This window comes from Gorilla gorilla, chromosome 1 (assembly GCF_029281585.2).
Source record: "Gorilla gorilla gorilla isolate KB3781 chromosome 1, NHGRI_mGorGor1-v2.1_pri, whole genome shotgun sequence".
Lineage (NCBI taxonomy): Eukaryota > Metazoa > Chordata > Mammalia > Primates > Hominidae > Gorilla > Gorilla gorilla.
Genome location: NC_073224.2, coordinates 57,815,458 through 57,838,392, shown reverse-complemented (window position 1 = coordinate 57,838,392; position 22,935 = coordinate 57,815,458). Strand labels below are relative to the sequence as shown.

Below are 22,935 nucleotides of genomic sequence, written 5' to 3'. Positions count from 1 at the left end.
ACATATAACCTTGCTTTCTGCGTGGAATGAAGTATTATCAACACATATTTACCTATATTTTATACTACTGTTTCGGTACTTTCTTTTTTAATTGTGATTCAGAAATATGTGTGCAGTAGGGCCTAATTATCATATTCTTATTTTTCTTCTCAAACAACAAATCAATTGTTTCAATTAATTGTGCTGACACTTCATATCTCTGAGGTAAAATGATAATCTGTACCTAAATTAGGAAAATAAGTCAAAAGAATACGGATTAAGACTTTTGATGGCAAACACCTGGATTTTGCTCGATGAAGGAATATAAACTTGACCAAAAAAGAAAACAACTTCAACAACTTTCTTTTTAAAACTATTTTACCACAGATTGTGTTATTTTACAAAATTGACATATTTTACCCTTAATAAATCTTTTTAAATTCTCATTGCAGTAAAGCACACAGGGAGTCTCAGCAGAGGGTAACGCTGCTCCGAATTATGATTTCCTTATTCCTTCCTATAGTGTTCCCATTAATTCAGAGGTAGTATTTCTCTCCAATGAGAAAAATCATCAAAATCAAGAGCAGAAAAAAAGGCTACCTTTTCATTTACTCTCTCAGTAATTGAAACCCCCCATACCACTCTAGCATCTAACATTGAACTACATAAAAGCTATAGCAATTCAGTCAAACTCTTGAAGCTGGCTGTATTAGGGACAATGAGCTACAATTATACTCTAAAAAACATAATTTGAGACTATACATATGTCAAAGTCAACACTTTAGAAGTGGCTAATAAAGAACCATATTGATACCGAAAAGTCATTAGGGACAATCAGCTGTGTTAACGGGAAAGAATGACATACTCTGGGGGGAGCACCATGGCAGTTGTTATCATAGCTGCTGGGAATCCTACTGGAGTGCCATTTCCACAAAAATAAGAAGAGAGCATAGACTGTCAGGGGCTTCCTTTCATGGCACTTGAAATCTCTTTGGAGCTGGCATTGCACACCTGATTCTCTATGACCCATATAAAAATGTGGCTATTGCTTCTGAATGCCTCCCCAGCTTCATCCAGATTCCTAGGTCAGAGAACCCCATGCATAGCTTCTGTTTAGTCGTCACAATGTGTTCCTTTGCTATCTCCTTGCAATTTCATTTGCTTTCTAAATCAATTCCAGCTGTTATTTTAAAAACCATCTTAGCTTAAAATCTTTTTAGCAGTTTCATTTGTTACATCTCCCAGGTTCACCGCATAGAAAGAATAAAACCCCTGACGTTTATGTGGCCAGTTTCTAGGAAGTATAATTCTGTCATCTGGCCAAAATACAGACATACCATATTTTATTACACTTCACTTTATTGCACTTTGCAGAAATTGTGCTTTTTGCAAATAAAATGTTTGTAGCAACCCTGCATTGAGCAAGTCTGTCTGTGCCATTTTTCCAATAGCATGTGCTCTTTTTGTGCCTCTTTGTCACATTTTGGTAACTCTCTCAATAATTCAGAGCTTTTCATTATTATTTTATCTGTTATGGCAATCTATGATCAGTTATTTTTTATATTTACTGTTGTAATTATTGTGGGTACATGAACTGCACCTATATAAAATGGAGAATTTAACTGATAAATGTTGTGTGTGTTTTGACTGCTCCACAGACCAGCCTTTCCCCTGTCTCTCTCCCTCTTCTTGGGCCTGCTTCTTCCTTGAGACACAGCAATATTGAAATTAGGCCAACCCTACAATGGCCTGTAAGTGTTTAGGTGAAAGACAGAACCACACCTCTCATTTTAAATTTAAAGCTAGAAATGATTAAACTGGGTGAGGAATGCATGTGGCAAGCTGTGACAGACCAAGAGCTAGGCCTCTTGTGCTAGTTAGCCAAGTTGTGAATGCAAAGGAAAAGTTCTCCAGGAAATTAAAAGTGCTACTTCACTGAACACACAAATGATAAGAAAGCAAAACAGCCTTATTGCTGATTTGGAGAAAGTCTGAGTGATCTGGATAGGAGATCAAACCAGCCACAACATTCCCATAAGCCAAAGCGTAATCCAGAGCAAGACCCTAACTCTTCAATTCTATGAAGTCTGAGAGAGGCGAAGAAGCTGCAGAAAAAAGCTGGATGCTAGTAGAGGTTGGTTCATGAGGTTTAAGGAGAGAAACTGTTTCTGTAACATAAAAGTGCAAAGTTACAGAGCAAGTGCTGATGTAGAAGCTGCACCAAGTCATCCAGAAGATTTAGCTAAGATAATTAATAAAGGTGGCTACACTAAAAATATATAATTTCAATGTACATAATACAGTCCTCTATTGAAAGAAGATGCCACCTATGACTTTCACGGTGACAGAGGAGAAGTCAATGCCTGGCTTCAAAGCTTCAAAAAACAAGCTGACTCTCTTGTTGGAAGCTAATGAAGCTGGTGACTTTAATTTGAAGCCAATGCTCATTTACCATTCCAAAATTTCTAGGGCCCTTAGGAATTATGCTAAATCTACTCCACTTGTTCTCTATAAATGGAACAACAAAGCCTGGGTGGCAGCATATCTATTTACAGTATGGTTGACATGCTGTATTTTAAGCCCACTATTGAGACCTACTGCTCAGAAATATAATTTTCTTTTAAAATATTACTGCTTATTGAGAATGTACTTGGTCACCCAAGAGCTCTGATAAAGCTCTAATGCAGAAGATTAATGTTGTTTTCATGCCTACTAACACAGCATCTATTCTGCCGCCCATGGATCAAGGTGTAATCTTATTATTTAAGAAATACATTTTGTAAGGCTATCACCGCCACACATAGTAATTCCTCTGAGGGATCTCAGTAAATTGGAAACCTTCTGAAAATGACTCATCATAGTAAATGCCATAAAGAACATTTGTGATTCATAGGAGGAGGTCAAATTATTAATAATAACAGGAGTTTAGAGGAAGTTGATTACAACCCTCATGGATTACTTTGAGGAGTTCCAAGACTTCAGTGGAGGAAGTAACTGCAGATGTAGTGCAAATGGCAGGACAACAAGAATTAGAAGCGGAGCTTGAAGATGTGATTAAATTGCTGCAATCTCATGATAAAACTTTAATGAATGAGGAACTGCTTCTAATGAACAAGCAAAGAAAGTGGTTTCTTAAGGTGGAATCTACTCCTGGTGAAGATACTGTAAATATTGTTGAAATTACAACAAAGGATTTAGAATATTACATCAATTTAGTTGGCAAAGCAGATGCAGATTTTGAGAGGACTTACTTCAATTTTGAAAGATGTTCTACTATGGGTAAAATGCTACCAAACAGCATTGCATGGTACAGATAACTCTTTAATGAAAAGAAGAGTAAATCAGTGTGGTGAGCTTCACTGGTGTCTTATTTTCAGAAATTACCACAGCCATCCCAAACTTCAGCAACCACCCACCTCACCAGTTAACAGCCATCAACATTGAAGCAATACCCAAAACCAGCAAAAAGATTACAACTCTGAAGGTTCAGACAATCTTTAGCATTTTTAACAATATTTTAAATTAAGATATGCATTTTTTTTACATAATGCCATTTCACACTTAACTCATTATCATATAGGGTAAACACACTTTCATATGCACCGGGAAACTAGAAAATTCATGTGACTCACTTTATTGCAATATTTGCTTCATTGCAGTGGTCTGAAACTGAAACCACAAAATCTCTGAGGCACGCCTGTATTCTTCAGGTTAATTGTGGATTGGTAAAATATCAAACTAAGCTCTTTCACGTTTGTTTGGCATGTAGAGAAATAAAAAGTTAATGATGGTGACATTGATGAATGGGATGGAATTAGTATCAAGCTTCAATGGTAAGAACAAGAATCTCAGAAATGTAGTCCCAAGTTTTAACATGACAAGTGGTGAGAACTCACTTGTCAATTGGAGGGTGTCAGATGACCAATTTTCTAAAATCAGTGGTTCCATAAACTACTGCTGCTATGAGAGTCCAAGCCATTCCAGAATTTACAGTTTGATGAGAGTATTCTGTCTTCATCTGTCTAGCTCCAAGAGCATCATGGCATCCTACCACTTCTCCTGCTCCGAAATGATTCTGAAACCACTAGTTTTTAGGTCTAAAGTTTGCTGAAAAAGCTATGTGGCATAGGGCGTCAAAAGGAGCACCGTCCTAATCTCGAAGATTCTTGAGGAAATCATACGTCATAGTGTATTGGATCAGATCATGTGGTCAGTGGTTATGCTAATTGTATTTATGCTATGCCCATCTAAACTCTCAATGATATCATTGATTTGATGAAGATAGATCCTGAAACATTGAGAATGACATGAACGAATGTTAAGATTCCAGTTGTTATTTGTAGTATATCTGAACTCTTCCAAAGGCCTGTACATTTATTGGAACAAACATCCTACCGCAGCTGCTACTTCTTTGATCACATAGAATATGTCCCTGCTTGGTGATTTTCTTTTCTTTCATGACATGCACATCCTTTAAGAACTGGGGAAAATATGACTTTAGTAAACTAATAACAACATTTTTTACATACTATCAAAGCAAGAAGTAATTATGAGATTTAATAAAATGCCCTAAGAATTTCATAAGAAATATTGATACAGAAATGCAGGTTTTTTTCTGAAACTGATACATTTGATTAATTCTTGGAGTCTCATTTTAAAAACTCTAGATTTTATTATAATATCACACTAAACATAGTTTAGTGTTTATTTTTATTTTTTATTTTCCTTTTTTTTTTTTTTTTTGGAGATGGAATCTTACTCTGTTGCCCAGGCTGGAGTGCAGTGGTGTGACCTTGACTCATTGTAACTTCTGCATCCTAGGTTCAAGCAATTCTCCTGCCTGAGCTTCCTCGGTAGCTGGCACTACAGGTGCACACCGCCATGCCCGGCTAATTTTTATATTTTTAGTAGAGATGAGGTTTTGCCATGTTGGCCACTCTGGTCTCAAACTCCTGACCTCAAGTGATCCACCTGCCTCAGCCTCCCAAAGTGCTGGGATTATAGGCATGAGCCACTGTGCCTGGCCAATTTAGTGTTTATTTTTATAATTCTAAATCTTTAGAATATTTACTCCTCTGGTCATCATTACGAATATCAATTATGTTAGCAAAGTATTGAATAAGGACAATTTAAAAAATGTAATTCCCTGAAATTTATTGCTATCCACAAATTTATGATTTTTACAATAAAATGTTCTGCAAACATGCAGAAGATACATTTTGAATATAAAAGAAGGATTAATTATGGTGCATATTTTAAAATGTCATTTTGAATCAATTTGCTTATGAATACATCAAGAGCAGATAATACATTTTTCTCATATTTTTTATATCTTCCTACCTGTGTAGTGCAGTGTTTAGAATAAACAAAGCCTTAATTAATAGATATTGAATTAAGGTAGCACAGTGATCCAGTCTCTGTTCTCCTACCCTGAAAATTAACTAGGGAATTTGGTCAGCATCTCCTCTTTTGTCTTCTACTCCTCAAGGACAAATCAGTAAATTAGCTTTACTCTTTACTTATATAGTTAAAAAAATGAATATATGAATGCTTGAATTCATGACTCAAACATCACTTATGAGTATGGAAGCTGAAGAAAAAAACTGATGAAAAATTATAAACGGGTACTCAAATACAAGACATTCTGGCTGGGTGCAGTGGCTCATGCCTACAATTCCAGCACTTTGGAAGGCCATGGTGGAGGATTGCTTGAGGCCAGGCCTGCAGTGAGCTATGATCTTGCCACTACACTCCAGCCTGGGTGAGAGAGCAAGACCCTGTCTCAAAACCAAATACAAACAAACAGAAAGCACAAACAAAACTGTTTCTAACAATAGTTTTTGGTTTCTTTAATGACTTTTGCAGTGACTACTCAATAACATTTGGAACTCTGATTCGTTTTTCAGGGATAAATAATGGAACTTCTTCAGGATATTCAACATGACTTCAGCAGACAATTTCAAATTTATTGTAGAATTTCTTAGAACTTAGGGCAATACTGTAGAGAACTTTGCCACAATTGCTTCCTGTTCCCTACTATTATGTTGCATTTGACCTTCAATAAAAGTTCTACTACAGTAGGCTGAAATTGCATATAAACACACTAGAGACATGTTTTAAAATAGTGGATACCTTCAAAACGAAGGTATTCTGAGGTATTCCTGCCTCAGCCTCCTCAGTAGCTACCACCACAGGTGCACATCACCATGTCCAGCTAAATTTTATATTTTTAGCAGAGATGGAGTTTTGCCATGTTTGCCATTCTGGTCTCAACCTCCTGACCTCCAGTGATCCACTCATCTCAGCCTCCCAAACTGCTGGGATTATAGGCATGAGCCACCGTGCCTGGCCAATTTAGTTTCTAATATATATATATATATATATAAAATATGCATACATATTTTTATGTATATTAGAAATTATTTCAGATCTAGCAAATAACAAAAACTGTTCTGTTGTTTATGGAATAAATGAGTTTCTGTAGTGAGTTTCACTACCTGACATAAAATCAAGAACTATTTTTTTAGAAAGCTGGGAACCAACAAGAAAATTTTTGGGCAATGACTTAACACTACTTCTCTAAGAGAGAAGTTGACTTGAGTCACACTTTCACATCTTGTAACTTTCAGTTGATCGATGCGTAAAGAGTCACAGGACAGAAGAGAAGGACTTGTGAGTCCAACCAAGTCTCTAACTAAACCGAACTTTAGTTGTTTATGGAAATTTTAGAAAATGCCAAAAAAAATTGAGAGGTGTGAGATTTTCGGATTTCTAAGTACATATTTTTAAACCTTGACAGACTCCATTAACCTTGATCCAAGATTGAGACCATCTACAGTTTTTATTTTTTAAACCATGAGAACATGAATTATGTTGATGCCCAGTGACTTCCCCTGAGCTAACATTTGAGACTGATTATAAAGTGACTACATTGTAACAATTTGATAACACTGTCCTTGGACTCAGTTTTATCCTTTTGCAAGGATTATTGGTGGCTACATTGATTTGGATGGAAGCCACTACAGGCTGGACTTCTGTGCTACTGTGAACTGTCTTGTAGCCAAGCTCAGTACATTTACTAAAACTCTGTGAGATTATTTTTTAAATTTGCAGCCATTATTGGTATTTTTTTTAAACATTTGTTCTATTTAGATGGAATAGCAGAATATAACGTGTTGAACAGGTAAAGGAGATAAAAATACTGAACAGATGAACCATAGGGAAACATGACTGAGAACAAACTGATATTTATAAAAATATATATAAGTGGTGTGGAAATGAAAAGTGTATTATCCACACAGGTCAAATCTTATTATGATGAATTTTAAGAGAGTTTAGTATACATTAATTTTAAATAAATAAGTAGAACGAATGGACTTTTCCATTGTGCTTATACATGTTCTATCTCAATCTTCCTTGTAATGGAACTTATTACAGAGTTTTGACCTGTGCATCTAAGTATTGATTACTGATGATAATCTGAGATAGGGCCCACAACCTTTCTAGGATTAATATGATCTTGCATTTGAAAAATTATTTATTACTTTGATGTTTCCCCCTCCCCCCACCTATTATCTCATGTTTTAAGACAAAAGTGGTGGGAAGCCATGAAGCAAAGCAGTTAGATGCAGGAGTAAAAAGTCTCTCTAGCCTCTGAATTCAAATCCTAGCCCTATCCCATAGGTATTATAGCATCTTGAGCTTATGACCTGGCCATCCTGTTTCTAAGTTTCCTCATCTCCAAAATAGGATAATAATGGGAGAGTTGCCTCATAGAAATTTTATTAAAATTAGGTGCAATATACATAGTTTTATGATTTACTTGTAGTAAGCACTTAATAAATGTTTCTCATATTATAAGATATATAGAGCATGTGCTGTTATGACTGTTCACAGGCGAGGAAACTGAATAAGAAAGGGGTTATGTCCTTCTGTAGGAAGTCTGATGTTTCTTATTAAAATGAATTGCTAAGCTTTATCCTTAGCAGGACTTTTATCAGAGCTAATGTTTTTAACCAAATGGGTTCATTGTGCCCTTTATTTCCCTTGACACAGTCATTTTTAAGGGGAAGTCCAAGAAATTGAAAGAACTATACTTTTTATCACTCTAGATACTATATGAATGTAGATTACTTGCTTCTCTTCTCAGGCCTCAGTTTCTTTGTCTTTCTGTAATCTCTAACGCTCTTTTCTGTTAGAAGATGATGTTACATTATTTCACAAACTAGACAATTAAACTCTTGAACTCTAAGATTTGACTCTAATAAACAAACCATCCTAAATTAAAAGAAAAGGAACCCACATTTTGACCATAAAAATGTTATGGATTATTTTGTGGTAATAATTAGGTACTGATATTAGGCACTCCTAGGCCAGTTCTTCCTTTTTTTTTAACATCCCATTTCAAAAAATGTTGGAAGGGAAATTCAGATCCGTAAACTCAGCCTAACATTGACAGCAGTTATAGAAATAAAGTTTTACCTACCAAGTCCAAATATGATCATTAATAATGTACTGTGTATTAATAGGTGCACATGGTATAGACACATCAATGCCTAATGCAATGACAAATCCAAATCTAATGCATCCAAATCTAATAGAAGTAAATATTACTAAAATTCTACATTATTTTTATTAAATAATTAATTCCACATTTTAAACTAAGAAACTACTTGTGATATTTATTTAATATGGTCTGCTATTGCATCTCTAACCTTTTTTCCTTCATTTTCCTCTGTCTAAAGATTGGGCTTATATGACCAAATATCAGTTGAATACACTGATTTTTTTAAAAAAAGAGGGATGAAGAAAATCACAGACATTTCTGCAATTTCATATTATGGATAGATTAAGAATAACTGAGTTTTGTATGCTACGAATACCTAAAAAGCAATTTAACTTGAATCTATTCTGTGTTTATAGAATATTCTAGACCCGGAGATAGTTTTGGTAAACAAATAGATTTAAAAATTTGTTTCTAATTGTCTACTTTATAGCATGATCTAAATAGTTATTGATTAGAATTTCATAAATCAAGTCTTTTGTATAGACTTCAGTGGAAAAAAATATTGTCAATATAATTATAACTATTTACATTTCAAGTATATTTTTAATTCATGTTACATTTCTTCTTTAACTCACTTGTGATTTTTTTCTCCATGGACTACCATTACTCATGCTACACTCTTCATGTTTAGATTTATGTTATTATCGCTACTTCTGACATTTGAATCTATAAGTTCCATCCCTTATGCTTACTATTAATGGAAGTTCATTATATGTACATCGTAGTTATAAACCAATTTAAACCTAAAGCATAGTCTGAATTAACAAGAGAATTTATAACTTATTATCATTTATTCAGAAATAAGAAATCTGAGTTAAGTTTGCAATGATAAAATTCAGGGTAAAAGTGTTGGCAACAGTCACTCAATGATCAACTTTCCTATAATAAAAAATAATGGTAGTGCTAACTTAAAACATAATAAATTTGATAATACTCTGAGGACATCCATTTTGTGACTCTTAGTATTAATGTCTAAATCAGCAGTTGGAAACTCCCCACAGTCATATCATGTGGTTTCAGTAATAATAGCTAAAATGTATCCTGCAGTGAATCTTTTCTTTTTTTGAGCTACCCAATGGTTCCATATTATTACAGAATTTGCAGAGAATAATTTCTACCCCAAAAGAATCTTTACAAATAAGTGCCCATGCTGTTTCCTGACTTTACTTGGCTTATCTGTAAAATGCATTATCAGAATTGAATAAGATCTTTTTAAGCTATGTGATTTTACAAGTGATACTTCATAAAGAAAATCAGCGGATTCTGGTGAAGAATGCTTTTCAGAAGACACAGATAGGAACCAAAGTTCATATACAAATGAGTTTAAAATATGAAAATTAAATACTAAAAGAGAATAACCTTGAACAAGTGAGACCACATTTTAAATAGGATGGACCAGTTGGCACATGTATAATATAGAGATTATTTTGAGAGCTCAGAATTTATTAATTGGCTAATGGTCTCATTTTTAGATAATCATGTAGAGATACGTCCTAAGACCTTGGAGATCCACCAGCCCTACATCTCTAAATTACTGATAAGGAAAATGAGGTCCAAAGAGAGCCACCCAGCTGTTGAATAACATGTCTTCTGACTCCTTACCCAGTGCTTTTCTTATTTGCTATTTCATCTTGAGAAACAGACATGGGTATTCTGAAAGACAGTTAATTAATTGACCAAAATTGTGGAGAAGAAAACAAAAAAGACTGAAATAATAGACATTGACTATGTAATTATCTGGAGGAAAGAGTATTGGTAGCTTTTTAAGTCTAAGAAAGATACAAATGTCCAAGAAAAAGAAAAAAATAATAAATATTTAGTAAACATATTTCAAGTTCTTTTGGCCAAATTATAAGAAGAGAGCCTTTAAAAAACAGCTTTCCATATTCCTGAATTTATTTTATAGCAAAAATGTGATGTCTTTGAATAAATTACTTGGCATACAAAACTCACAGAATAAAGAATTTTAAATATATTATTGTATAGTAATAATATGCTCTTTTGATAAATGGTATGGCTGCAATCATTGTGTCAGCATTTTTTACATAGATCTAGTGTAAAAAGTCAGGAGTCACATTTATTGAGAGCTATAATATACTCTCTCTGAACCTGAGAAAAAATGGAGTCTTTCATATTCACCTGTCTTCATCTTTAGACCATGTTAGCCCAAACATTGTCTGGAGTAAATATTTACTAGTGGATACTAATTGTCCAATTTTGAAATAACTCGTAGTTAATAAATGTGAGTTGAAGATAGTTTAGGTGGATAGCAATCTCAAATATCTAACAAAGGTAGTACAGTTGCTTACATGTTTTAGGCATTAAGATCTTGACTAAAGTTTTAAATTGACTATAGGTATCTCTTGATATATTGCTACCTAGATAATTTAATTAGTGAGGGAAGTATTAATAGGGGGCAAATCATTTAAACTCACCTTTACGTACATCTGAAGTTTTTTGTCTATAGATTATGTTTAGGATCATACATGATAGGAAAGGTGCTGATGCAGATTTCTACTCTGACGCTGTGGCAGATACAGAGCATTAGAGGTTTGTATGGCAATGCATTACCACATGGTTCATGTAAATCTGCAGTAATACTGTATTCAAATAAGGATCTTGGTTTCAGTACACTTGTTCAGAATTGCGTTTGCACCTTTTTAAAGGAAAATCTAGTTCCAAAAAGCAACCCTACTGTCAATGCTCTTTCTTTAACTATGATATTGGTGTTATTTTCTTGGCCAACAAAAGACAATTCTTATGGATTGTTAGAATATTTTACAATAAGCACCTTACAATATCCTTTGAGAGTGTGGCATATGAAAATTAATGCATGGAGCTAACTGTAATACATTCTTCTTTATGAAAACAATAAAATGGGAGAAACAGAAATAATGTTAAAGAATAATATTTTAACCATATTACCAATTCCTTATGTAACATAAAAATAGGTAAAATGTAAGACTTAATTCCAAAGAATTTGAATAAAATAAAGGCATGAGGCATATTTTCTCAGTTTCTGCAACCATGAAAGTTAGTTGAAGCAGGTGGAAAGATCTTTTAATTTAAATCTTTAATCAACGTTATGGTTTTAAACTAAAAATATATTAATAAATACAGTATCCAATGAATATATTTATTTGAAAAATTTCAATAACTTAAAGACAAATTTAAAAACTAGTTAGGAATTTTATATTTGATACCTCATTCTTTTTATTGTTTCTGATATGTAGGTGATTAAAATGTAAAAATAGAGACAAGAAAGATAAGTTGCAAACTATGAGATAGTGATTACTTCCACAGCCAGAGGGAAATCAGGATATGAAATGAGGATGGGAGTCTTCAACTGTATATAAATAGTTCTTTTTTTTAATAATTTGGGGGTAAGTATAGCAAAATATTATAAATTATAAATCTTGGTGGTGGAAATATGGATATGTATATCATATTGCTTTACTTTTCTGTGTAGTTTAAAATATTTCAAAATGTAAAATAAAGTTTCTTCTACATTTTAAAATTCTAGCTAAAAGAAATGCTTATATATTATTTCTCCAGTGAAATTTTAAAACCAACCTTTTCCTCAAGTTAGATATTTTATTGTCTTCACAATTCAAAGCCATGTATTTAAAATACATGAATTTATGTAGTTTGGATAATTCTTTGCTAAACAAAGCATTCAGCAGAAAAGTAAAATAAAATTCTGAATGTTACTAATGTAATCCAATACTTGCAAAACTTTATTTCCCCTTTTTATGTTTGTATAGTTAATATAGAGTCATTTCATATGTTTATGCATGTTATATATAATAACATTAGATTTTAGAGGCATATATATGGTTGGTTTGTTAAAAAAATCTATTAATTAGTATGTATAAATGGATGCTCATTTATATTTATCAAACGCCATGTAAATACATAAATATATTTTATAAAATGTTGTAGTAAAAATTGTTTACTAAAAACACTAAAGTAGTTGATGTATTCATCTCTTAGTTTATAATTTTTAAAAATAAAATTAATCCTTTAAACAAATATAAGCCTGGAATAGAAGAGCTTTATTTACTACTAAAAGTGTACGTGTGAAAACATAGAGGAAATAATTATATAAAGTTTTCTATGTCCCCCTCAAAGTAAAGTAGCTTAAATAGAAATCACTATTTTAGATATATTCTTACAAGAATTCTTTCTAACAACAAATGTAGTAATCTGGTTTAAATGTAAGTTGCACTTGAATAGCCTTATATCTTGAAGAAGAGCAATATGCACTATTTATTAATTATAAAAGGAAACGAATCCAAGTTTACTGAGTTTTTAAAGTTTTTAATAAAAATGTGAGCATCATAGCTACTGGATTATTTGCTATGTTCAACACACTCCGTTCACAATTAAAGTTTGCACATAGTGTCTAATAATGGTCAAGCACTTGCAAAAATGTTGCACCTGGAACAGGGAGGAGTGAGAAGGGCAAAGGTCAAAACCAGTCCTTAATAAGCATTGACTAAATAGACTTTGGACTCAGTGAAAAGTCCAGACGACCCCTGCAGCGTCATCTTACAGCTCTGATTTTCCTCTTTTCAACATGTAGTATAATCCATAAATACAACCAAATCACTAGCAGCTTAGTCTTTGGTTTGGTTTTTATCTTTCAGTTTCCCCCCACTGCCCCCTTCACAAAGATTTGAAAAATTAACCCCTTTCTGTCCTCAGACTAACCAAATAATGAATTTCTTCATAGTCACTGTTGTCAGCTTAAATCGTTAACTCTTTTCAGGGCAAGAGGCACTTTGTAAAGTGGCTCATAATAACCAGAGTAGTGACTGAGTGTTTCATTTTCTCCCAATATATTTTGAATAGATAACTAATAGTAACAAGCCAATCAAACAATTATACAAATCAGTGAATTATGTCTCTTTTATAAATGTTTTTAAAGCAATAAAATTAAATTAATACTTAAAACCTTGCAAGGAATTTTTACTTCTGCTTTCCCATCACACAGTGGTTGTATTTTCATGAGTTTCTTGATAATTCATAGGTATAATAAAAATGTCTATAACCAATTTTTGACACACTCTTCTAATTTCAAATTATTTGATACAGTTTACACCCTGATATTCTTATTGGCATAGTCTCCTCTTTTCACACTTGTCTTTTGTTTTTCTAGTCCAACATTTGCTGAAGGAGAAGTTAGCTCCTTTAAGTTAAAACAGTAATTTCCCTACAGGAAATATACCGAATCAAGTATAAACCACAAGAATGAGTCGAGCATCTACTTCAAGTGCATTAGTTGAGAGAAGCCTTCCACTCTGAAGTGGGAACACTTCATGAACCAGAAGTGAGAGCTGCCCAATCAAATTCAGTGTAATCGTATTATTCTGTCTACTACACTGCAGATTTTCAGAATGCCAAAGACATCTGCGTCGGTCCCTACATTTATCCTTTTGATGTCATGTCTACCCTGTTAACCCTGTTTCCCTTAGAGTTAAAAATATAACATTTTAAAAGAAAAATTTAAGAAGACAGCTCTGCGTGTGAAACATAAAGAGCACCATTGAGGGTGAGGCAAAGTCCTAACTAAGCAGAAATGACTGGGAATGTAGCAAACTGGGTGGAAGTTCAGGAAGTGTGCTATAGTCTGAAGGAGGATCCTTTAGAAGGAGCATGAAAACAGATAGAAGTAGTGTCCCTGGAGAGTTAAAAGAGGCCTGGGTTTCTTAAGGATTGCTGTTCCTAACTGATTGTCGCAGTCTTAGAGAACAGGAAAGAGGATACAGCAAGGGGCAGACATTTTGCACGATTGCAAAGCTTCCCTAACTGGCCCTATTTTTTTATGCTCTGTTCGCCTACAGAATCAGGATACATGGAAACAAACAGAGCAGTAAATCTCAACCATGACCCCACACAAATAAAAGTACCAAAACTTATTTCAAAGATAAGTAGAAAGTGTTTCTTATTTTATGTAATATTTTTGATTATCTACAATCTTGCAGAATCAAGACCAATTTTTCCAGAGTAACACGGAAGAGGAGAAAAATGGGAGTAGCTCAGAGTTCTATTCCTTATTTAAAACTATCTGTCCAGAACATCTTAGCTTCAACCATCTGAAATTATAACACCAATGTAATTTTACTGTTTTTTCCCCCAAGATTCTATTATCCATTACCTCCCACCAACAAAGTTAGATTCAGCACTATTAAAATGTATAGTTTTAAAAGTAAAGCAAAACTAGAGATTTGTATAATGTAATACTTTTATGCTTTTTTTGTGTGTATATTTTGTTTGATTTCTTAAGTTTCTAAAAATATTGTATTTATTTGAGGTAGGAAAACAAGAATTGGCTAAATCACTGCCCTTAATTTTTCTAATGGGTTTTTATAATTCCTAAATTGATGGGAAAATCATCAAATATTGGAAAATTCTTATATTTTGGAAGCACAAATTGATTCGCAGAACATATATATATATTATATATTCTCTCTATATAGATTGAATATATATATAAACACATATATATATAAAAGATGATCTCAGATATTTAAATTTTCCATGTTCATAAAGAATTTACTTCATATTTTGGTGGCTTAGAACATGCCTTTATATTTGTGAATCCCATGAACAAATACAGTTCAGTTTTCTCTGAAATTTTGATTTAAAAAAATTATAATTGATCTTATCATTCATAAGACTTGCACTTTTCAAACAATTGAAAAAACGAGGCTTTTGATGTTTAGGCAGCACATATTTTTGGACAACTAATAGATTTGCTTGAGATATAAAGTACCTGATGAAGAATGAGCAAAGAACACCAAATCAGATAGAGTGTTGCCCTGAGACCACTTCAAAAACCCTGATAATTAATTTGGAGTTTTTCTTAACTCTATTATATATTTTTAAAGTATACACCTTTGGTTTATGGTTTTTTCTACCTTTATTAGGCGAACAAATGTCAATATGTCTGGATAACCTGTTTTCATCTAATATTTTCACCATTCGAATAATAAATGTCTTTTAAAAAAATCTTTGACTCTTTGCAGTAATAAATAAATTATAAAGATAATTATTTGAGTCAAGAATTTTTCAAAAAGAAAAAAAATTCTGGGAACTTAGATGCCCACTTTTAATATATACGTAATTCGCTGAGCTATACTGAATATGGAGATCACCTTCTATTCCTGATTTTTTTTACTGGTCCAAGTTCAAATAAAATTTACATAAAAAATATTTTCCTTATAAAATGACTATACAGATAATGAACCAAGAATATTACATAGTGAATATTTTCATGGTAAATTTAAAAAGCATATGTATCTTCCAAAAATAATGTTTTTTTAAATAATAAGAAAAATTAATTTAGTACAACCATTCTTTCATCTTAATTCAACCAATATTTTATTTTTTAACCAATAAAGTGCTTACTAGACAGTTGAAACTGTGTAAGCAAATAATAACTTAAAAAAATTACTTGCGATAAAATGATAGAAAAAGCCAACTCAAATAATTTTCATTGAAGACGAATCTTGCAGCTATATTAATATTAATAAAAATTAAATGCTTTTGATTAGTCTAGATTGGCTTGTAATGGTAAAACACAAAGACAAAACTGAGGCAGTGAGCCTCACAATGCCTCTACTGATTTCTCTACTGGCCCTTCCTCTGCACATGGTCAATTAGAATTGAAAATCCTGTGCTGATTTCATTCGCTGGAATTTTTAAGCAGGTCAGGAAGAAAGATGTTATTGAAAGGAAAAGTCTCATCTAAATAAGAAAGGAGCACGTGGCCATCTGGTCTTAGCTATACATATAAAAAGTTATTTCAGCTGAACTGCAGGCTTGATGTTTAAAAAGATGTGCCAGAAATCAAACCAAAATCTGTTTACGGTAAAATATCCCAAATGTTTCTTTTTAAACTTTCAAATATGCAATACACAGTTCATTTCCTATCTGTGATTCATGAGCCCATTTGACCCCAGCGCCTCACTGAGCTTGACTGAGTTTCACTCAGTAGAACATTCAATCATTTTTAGAACACTTTTCCTTCATAGAGTGTCAACAAGACAGTGGATCTTTTGAAAATTGTGAAAATAACTTTGATAGTTTTCACTCAAATTAATTTTGAGTATTGTCGTCATGTAGGATTGCAAGAATAAAATTTGAAACATAAAGCAGCCAAACCAGTTTCCCTTGTTTTCTCATCGCAACTTGAGGTTCCTGTGCATTCTCTGCACAGTGCTCAGGTATCTACTCACAATAATTTCAGGCCCTATGCCTAAAGGCTAAGTTAAAAAAAAAAATTCTCTTTTCATGAAGAGAAATTTTAAGTGTTGAGTCTTCTTTTGCAAATCATTTTCATGGTAGTAAGAAACAGAGATGGTTTTAAAAATCACATTTTATACTGTTTGTCAAATTAGAGTCATATCTTTTGATATTCTTTTTTGACATGAGGTATTTGTGGTAATTATAACATCAATACATTAATTCATCCAATATCTGATAATGCCCTTCTGGTAGTATAGACATAGCTAGTGGATATCGCAATCTGAATTTTATTGTATTGAAGTACATTAGTAGTCTTCAAGAACTCTTATTATAAAGTGACAACAATTATTTGGGGTCAGAAGACTATATTCAAATACATTATATATATATGTACATATATATATACTAAATATGCTACATGCATGTAAGAGACATACATGATCATAATACCAGCACATGCTAAACAAGGATGTAGATTTAAGCTAAGTCTTCAGATAAATACTTGGATTAAAATATTCTAATATATGAAACAAAAGCCTCTTGACATATCTTTGACATAAAATGTCCATTGGTTGTTTTTGTATATCTACTATGTTTGTTCTGCCATTTCAAATAAATCATTGCCATTGTGTAAGAAGAATAAACTGTACTATAGTAAACTGTTCTTTCTCCGTTATGCTCTGAAAAACCATTTGTTCTTGAATTGGCGTTACGTAGTTCAGCTATTTCAATCAAGTCCATTATCTTCTTGTCTTTGAAAGATGCCTTTTCAGTAACCTGTACCCAATGGGCAATGTCATGTATTGTTTTTTGAAAGTAGGTAAAATTTAAACACAACTATTTGCCCATTTTAATCTTTGATAAGGAAATTATATAATTAAACATCAATCTTCCACTATATGTTGGAAGAACTGTTTATGTCAAAATTACAGAGTTAGGCCAAGAATTTCTTAAAGAAGTTATTTATTAGTTCATAGTGGAGTCTTACCCTATAGACTGTCATCTAACTTGTGTAGCTTGTTTTCTCTAAGTACAAAATGTGTCAATTCATTAGCTACATACTTTTCTTAACAATAGTAACATGAAAGCAGAAAAAGAACAAAACATTTTTTCATTTGTTTTAAAACAATCACACAATACATTGGCAAAATGAATCTTATTAATTTGTTGACATATACGTAGTGCTGTTTATACATATATGCTTTGAAATTCCTTTCAGATTAATTGCCTTTTAGTATGCAAGAATGAAGAAGTATTAAGAGCAAATTCCAAAATTTTAAAAATCATGTATCAGATATGTGGTATGTAAAAACTGGTAAGTATAGCAGTCATTCTATTCTAATGAAGATTAATTTAAATTACACATCAAAACTTGGTAGTTAAGGGGTAGAATGTATACAGAGTTGTTCTATATCTACATCTCAAATCTGGCAATATGTTTTGGTAAAAGTATTAAACTTTATTAGAGTGAAATAAAATAATGTACCGAAGTGTGTGCATTAATAAAAATCTGAGCACATGTTTGGTGAGTAACTACCCAGTATAAGACCCATCAAACAGACTTGAAAATAAATACAAACGCTGAACTAGCTCACACGAAAGTTAATTCAACTATTATCTAATCCATAGATATACCCTTATAAAAGCACATGAGAGAGGATTACTTCTAAATCATTGGTACAAAACTGTTCTCTCCTAAAGAAATAAGTTAAAAGTAAAAAGGATTTAATTGTTACAAAATGTTAAGTGGCGAATAAAAAACACCAAGTCATAATAAATTGAAGTATTGTAGCATTTTTATCCAACTTGATTTCAAAATGCTCACCATTTCTACATCCTATTTATATCATTGAAATTCAGCCACCTTTCAAATGTTCAAACAGCATATTAATAAGGCTTCCTAGAACCAGGAAACTCTGACTACATCTATCTTGATAAACATACCCATCCTGCCCCATAAACACATCTTCAAAAGAAAGATAGCTGCGAATAAAATAGTCCTTTCCTGTGGGTGTCGGTTAACCCCACGAGCACGTGAACTTCCTATGGGCACACACCCAACATACATTAGCGATTAGGTGATTGAAAACGTTGCCCACAAAGGCAAAATTTTATATATGATGACATCACCAGCTAACCTGGATTTCTCTGTGATATAATGATATAATTTCCTGGTTGAGTGTGTGCATCTTGAGATAGAGAAAGAGAAAAGAGAGCGAGCATGTGTGTATGTATGTGTGTGCGTGAGAGAGAGAGAGAGAAAGATGCTTAAAGAACAGCATCATCAGAAATGGTATATAACCTTCTGCAAGGTTTGGAAGAATCTTTCGACAGACCTTTGACTTGTTCCAGATTTCATGCAGCATAAGTTCATTCAAACATGCATTCCCCACACAAATTACATTATGTTTAGTTAGCACACTATTAGTTCCTAGAATATTCTGATAAGATCTGTTGAGATGAGATTTCTACACCAAATGAGGCATGTGCATCTGTATGATATGGTGCGGGAGTTGCAAAGTCCCTTGAGACCTGCCTTTGAATGGGTAAGACGTCTTGGTTTCAAAGGTAATGAAAGGGTTAAAAATTGAGGCTGTCTAGGGTAAGAGAAAGGGGATATTGTTGTCTTTAATCTTTCCGCAGTATGTGTAAGACTTCCATCCCGGATCTGCACATAGCAGTGGAATAGGCTCGGCATGCATTGCGTGCAAGCTCCTTGATTGTAGAAGGGGAAAAAAATCTGGCTGGAGTCCAGACAGGCTGGAGCTCTGTTGATCATTATGTCTAGCCTTCAGGTGTCTCAGCACACAGTGGGCGGCGGTGGGGGAGGTGTAGATAACATGAGAGCAGACAAAGAAAAAAAATGGTGTATTTTTATAAGATTATGTGAAAATTTGTATTTATTTTCAAGTCTTCCTTAAGAAAATGAATCCTAACGTCTTGGACTTTTATAATTAGAACACAGGCTCTGCTCTGGCAGCTCTCTTTAAGCCATAATTAGTTATGTCTGGAGCCTCTGAATAATTCCTTTCAATAATTGATGGAGTTAATATTCTCTTTTAAAAATGAGGAGGACAATGTTTTTCACAAACTCTTTTTGTTGGAGGCTTTGTCATTCAAAGTCTTCATCAGTCATAATCACACTGGTGTGATTTGCCTTTTAATTTCTTATAAGACTTAGCTTATAACTTTTTAAGGATGTGGATAATTCTAAAAGTAAAGGCATAATGCATTGCTAGATTACTGTAGCTGAATATAAAAAGAAAGCAGTAATACAGGAACATTCTATCCATTTGTTTCCAATTATTTTATAAATTTAAAAACTGCATTGTGTGTTCCTTCTGTTTGAAACTCCATCAAAAAAACCTCACTATGAATGTAAGGAACTTAGATGCTAATCATATCTTTTGCTAGCTAGAAAGAAGAAATGCCAAATTATTTTATTCTTCAAGCATTCTTCTATAAAGAAGCTTCCGCATGCTTCCTCCCCACCCCCACATCCTCACTCCACCCTATTAGGAATTTCAAAAAAAAAAAAAAAATCTTTATACATGGAAGGCTAGATCCTAAGACAGAAAGCTGTCTTTTCCTTCTGTCTTTACCCTGGCCACTTTCAGTCGCCTTCACTTCTGCTGGGACTTTATTTCACATTGTGTGGACTACAACACCGAAACCAGTTCAGTCTCTATCCTTATTATAAAATTAAAAGTGGTGGTTAAAAAAACATATAAAGAAAGCCCTGGCTTGAAGCCATTGTTCAGAATTTAAGAGCTATTTGCCCCCAAGTGTCTTTGCAGTCTTTCATAGCTAATTATAATAACTGTCAGATGTCTGGAAAGTCTATGGTGCCCTTGTCAGTGGAGTCAGCAAAGTTTGTCTTTTATTTTTCTTGGGGACAGAGCAAATCTGATTAGACATAAAGAGCAAAAAGAAGTGAACTAAGTACATATGCGTGTGCCTTCATTTTTTCTTATGAACAAAGCAGCACACTAGAGCGATGTTCCGGCGCACAGCCTCCTACAGCTACTCTTTGGAATGCCTGACTTTTATTTTTAATTCTTTATCCTCAACAGAATAAAGTATGCAACAATTGTCCCTGGAATATTTTCCTGCCAGCTGAATAACCTTCAATATACACATGAAAGAGTACCCTTAAGAAATCTTCAAATATTGGATGTTTATGACATAAAACTATTTTAATCAGTACACTTGACAGAAAGAAAGGTATACTTACAATTTCAAAACGGTTATTTGCTCTAGTTTCTTGTCCCCGGAGGCAGAGCAGAGGCTTTTGCCAGACTGTCCATGATGCAGGTGCAGAATTCCTGTTTTCATGCCGGAGAGGAACGTAGAAAGTGCTTCATAAAGTCACTCGGAACTCAGCCACTTGTGCTCAGACATCCCTTGCTCCTGTGGAAGCTGTACTATCTGCAGTTCTGAATTGAACTAAATTACAGCCCATGTGAAAGACAGGGGCAGTGAGTCATGTGAGAGATACAGAGCTATCCTATTGGCCACAAAGACATAGCTTAGGCATTCTGCCTTTTCCACCATTGGTGAATAGTTAAAACTGAAAGCATCTAGATCCTCCTCTTGAGCTTATTTGTCCTTTATGTGTGGAAGAATGACTGTAGGATTTTACAGTGACAGAATTAGTTAAGAAAGGGACTGAAGTCATCCTTCACAGAGACTGGTGGGAGGTGATTGGAAGCTCAGCTTTTTTAAGATTTCTTTTTTCTTTTTATCCCCCTGCCCTGCAGTTTTGTCTATAATTTGCCTGTTTGCCTGTCAGAAAAATGTTTTTTGTATTTTTTTCTCCCTTCAGTTAACCTTGGAAGTGACAGAAAGTAAATTATCATCATATTCCTTTGCAGAACTGTCATGTTTTGAAGCACAAAATCAATTATTTTCAATGATGCATTTTCAAATTTTATTTTTACATTTACAGAGACTTTATTGTAGTTCTAAACTAACAAACTAAATTGTCCATTAGTGACACCAAAAACAGAATTAACTTTTGAGTAATTATTACATTTTGGAGAAAGGAGGGGTAGAAATAACTCTGGGAAATAATAAAAGGCAACAATATCAAAACAAATCAAATAAGGGGCTTTAACTAAGAAGTGATAAAGAAGAAATATATTTCTCCATCAAAGCCACTCTTTAATTTACCACTTTAGGTAAGGCAGAATGTCCAGAAAACTGCCAGTCAGAAGGTATTTTTAGTTTTGCTAGGATTCTTTAATTCACCTAATTCCTTAAAAATACTTAAATGTGTTTGTAAAGATTTAGAGGCTGTAAACTACCTTAGAAGTCATCAAGTCTCACATTCCCTATGTTAAAGGTGAGGAAGGTAGCCTCTGACAGTAGTGACTCTCTTCATAACACTGATCCACCGTGTTATGCAAAATAAATGAAGGAAATATTGAAATAAATACTAGTTTGCTCTGTCTTACGTACCTACTAAGAGCCAGTTACCTTCTCATTTAATTCAATAATTGTACAACCCATAGAATAAGTTTAACTACTTTCATTTCTCCTCGGCAAAAACAGACTCAAATGTTTTACTACCATGGTAGTGCCTGGATTTGAACCCAAGTGGCTGATTCCATGCCTACTTTTTCCAACTAGGTATGTGTCCTTCCAAATAATGATGGTTGTCACTTATAGATTCCTTCCTACTGTATGGCAAGTAATGTGCAAAACCCTTTAGAGCTCCTCATTCAGTTCTCACAACTGTTAATGAGTCAATTATTCTATTTTGCTGATTTCATTGATGAGGAAATGAGGTGTATACTACTCAGTATTAGGTAGATGGTAGCTGATAGCATGTGATTCAAACCAGCTCTTATCTGTTTTACACACTATATGGATTCTCATCACAGTGTTAAATAAGACTTGATTTTTCCGGTTTTTTTTCTTGTCTAATATATTAGAATATTTTGGCATAAATATGGAATATTAAATGTGGTCATGTCATTATCTGGGTCTGTTTGGTTCAGACCCAGATCATACCATTAAGTGATCCATAGGGGACTGGAAATAAGCATCAGAGGAGCAGTCATGGAACCATATTTATCTTGGGGCCCTACAAGCAGCCTCACACAGGGTCTTGCAATCATAGGAGCTTCCACATC

The 22,935-nt window shown here is 33.5% G+C and overlaps 1 long non-coding RNA gene across 1 annotated transcript in view; it reads right to left on the bottom strand.

Moving 5' to 3' along the window:
• Positions 1–21,257, bottom strand: part of LOC134759178 (uncharacterized) — a 48,666-nt gene extending 27,409 nt beyond the window's left edge. The window contains exon 1 of the long non-coding RNA XR_010135113.1: positions 21,033–21,257. This is a non-coding gene — a long non-coding RNA (uncharacterized lncRNA). The remainder of the gene's footprint in view (positions 1–21,032) is intronic.
• Positions 21,258–22,935: the final 1,678 nt, after the last annotated feature.